Below are 2,465 nucleotides of genomic sequence, written 5' to 3'. Positions count from 1 at the left end.
GGGGCCCCGCCCCGCCGGGCCCACCACACCGCCGCGCCGGGCAGGACGAGGCGCTCAAGCCACGTGCTGTCGGGCTGCTGCTCCGCGCGGACCCAGCTCTCACCTCGTCCTGCCGCCGCGGCGACAAGCCCCGTCACCTGCCAAAGTCGGCACCGACGCTGGCTGCGGACGGGCTGGTCTTGCCCTGTCTTAGGAGAGGGCCCCTGACCACAGGAAAGGAGCAAATGCATCTTGAGGTCATTGAACACGGAGCCGCTGAGCGGGATCGGCATTCCCAAGGGGAGGGACTTCTTAAAGAAAGTGTTGCTGAATTCCCCCTGAATCCTGCAAACCCTCTCGGCGTCTGCACCGTCGGCGGCCGGAGCCCGCTTCACGTGCCCGCAACTAAATGGGGCTCATCCTGAACCAAAATCTCCCTCCCGTCCTAGACGCAGTTTCCTTGCTGTAGGTGCGGCTTCTGCTGCTGCCTGTTCCCCAGCAAAGCTCTGGTCCTTAGGGGGTTGTAAACCGCAGGGCGCCCAACAGCTACAGGCTGAAATTCTCCACAAGGGCACTCGACCTGAGGAGACTTCCCGTGGGTTAAAAATTGGGGTGGGGCACAGATAAGATCAAGCGTTTGTGTGAGTTGAGTTGACTTCCGCCTCGAGACAGTTCTTCCTTTTGGAACCAGGTGGCATCTTCCCGAGAGTCGGAGGGAAGGGGCTGGAGTTGGGGTCTTTTTGTTCATTTTCTTTTAATTAGGCTTTGCAGAATGCACAGACAGCAACATGCAGCAAAGACGAAAAACCAGTAGTTGCTTAAGATATCCATCGAGCAGAACTAAGCAGCGGCAACCGCAGCTGACCACTGGAGAAGAGACGGGAGCCACAGCATTTATTGGCACAGCCGCTCCAGGGAGAGCTGGAGAAAGACAGAGAGCATTGTTTGCAGCAGGGCTCTGCAGGTTTTTTAACACAACTGCACAAACCGTTACTGTAATTCCCAACAAAGAATGATTGTTTTACAAATGTTGACAAATATTTTAGAATTTTAAAAGGCAATTTTTATTTTGCTTTACAAGTTAAAGCAAGTGCACTTCAGGTGTAATTTGAGATCAGTCCCCGAGGTTTATCAAGGATTTCTTATTGTTTGGTGTGTTTTTCCCCGTGATTTCAGAGGACATGGCAATGGTCAGATATGCACTGCTCCTAGCAGCTGTACTTCCCAAAGCAAAATGTTAGACACTTGGCCCACATTTCAGTGTGGATTTCTCCCATGACGGTGTTCCTGGTCAACAATTGCATCCACTCCTTCCTAACAGGGATTTCCATTGTGCAGAGGCGAAATTAGCCTTTGGTAATGTTAATCATGCTCAATGTAGCTCAATACAGCATTCATTAAAGAAGCATTTGCTCAAAGAAACTTGAAGGACAAGATGCTCAGTAGAGTGACCATCCCTATTCTCATCCATAATAGCATCTTCTTGGGCAAGGGTGGACTGAGTCCACTCTTCCAAACTGCTGTTACCTGGCATGGAGTAAAGTATTTTTTTCTATGAGGAAAATGTTATCTTCTTTCTAGGTAAGATAATCTATTTAGACTGGCCTGGCCACCTCCTTGCAGGTGGTTTTGTGCCTGGGTGGTATAATGTCCACATCTGTGGCTGAAGTACGGCTAATTTTGTTCAGTGACATTCTTGATATGCTCTTGGACGCTCGGGCTTCTTCCTGAAAGGTGGCCTCTCAGCTAGTAAAATGAAGCAGCGAGGTCCAGAGTCTGTTTGACATTATGCCCAATTATGTGTGAACCAGGTACCAGTTTCCTTCAAAAGAAAATCCATTGTGAATAAAAAACATGCCAACAGTGTAGAAAAGACACAAAGCTCTGTGTCCACTATCCTTGTACCTAAATGGACACATTTAGTCTTGCCTGGCCATTATAGGCAGTGGGTAAAAGGGAACTAGCTGAGGCCACCACCCCCACCCCCGGGAGGGTGGAGGTGAAGCTACTGGTTTGACAAGAAACCTACAGAGCAGGGCCTGGTCCGTTTCTGCTCCTGTGTTTGAGAGGGATGTCCATCTTTTGTCAATAAAATAAGCATTTTAGGGGGCTTCCTTGATCCTCAATTGTTCCTTGAATTGGAGGGTCCATCAGTGACCAGAGATACACTGTTTATTATTCAGGGAGGACAAGTTTTTCACTTTAATAGTAGCCTGTAGGGCTGTGCGAAACTTCAGGTGCTGATTTGATTTGAAGGAGATTTGGTGGCCAAAACTCCGAATCCGAATCGAATTAGGGGACCAATTAAAAGGTCTGAATCGATTCAGAAAAGATTTGGAGAGCTTTGGCGATTCACGTAGTCCCTGCTGACTGCAGTAGGGAGCTGGACCCAGACTGGGAGCTGGTAAATAGGGGGCGGGGGGGGAGGCTGAAGGAGGGGAGAGGGAACAATGGGGGGACCCCTGCCAGGCCCCATCCCCTGCCTG

This window comes from Gavialis gangeticus, unplaced genomic scaffold (genome assembly GCF_001723915.1).
Source record: "Gavialis gangeticus isolate Ggan-Ray unplaced genomic scaffold, GavGan_comp1, whole genome shotgun sequence".
Taxonomy (NCBI): domain Eukaryota; kingdom Metazoa; phylum Chordata; order Crocodylia; family Gavialidae; genus Gavialis; species Gavialis gangeticus.
This window is presented reverse-complemented; position numbering follows the sequence as displayed.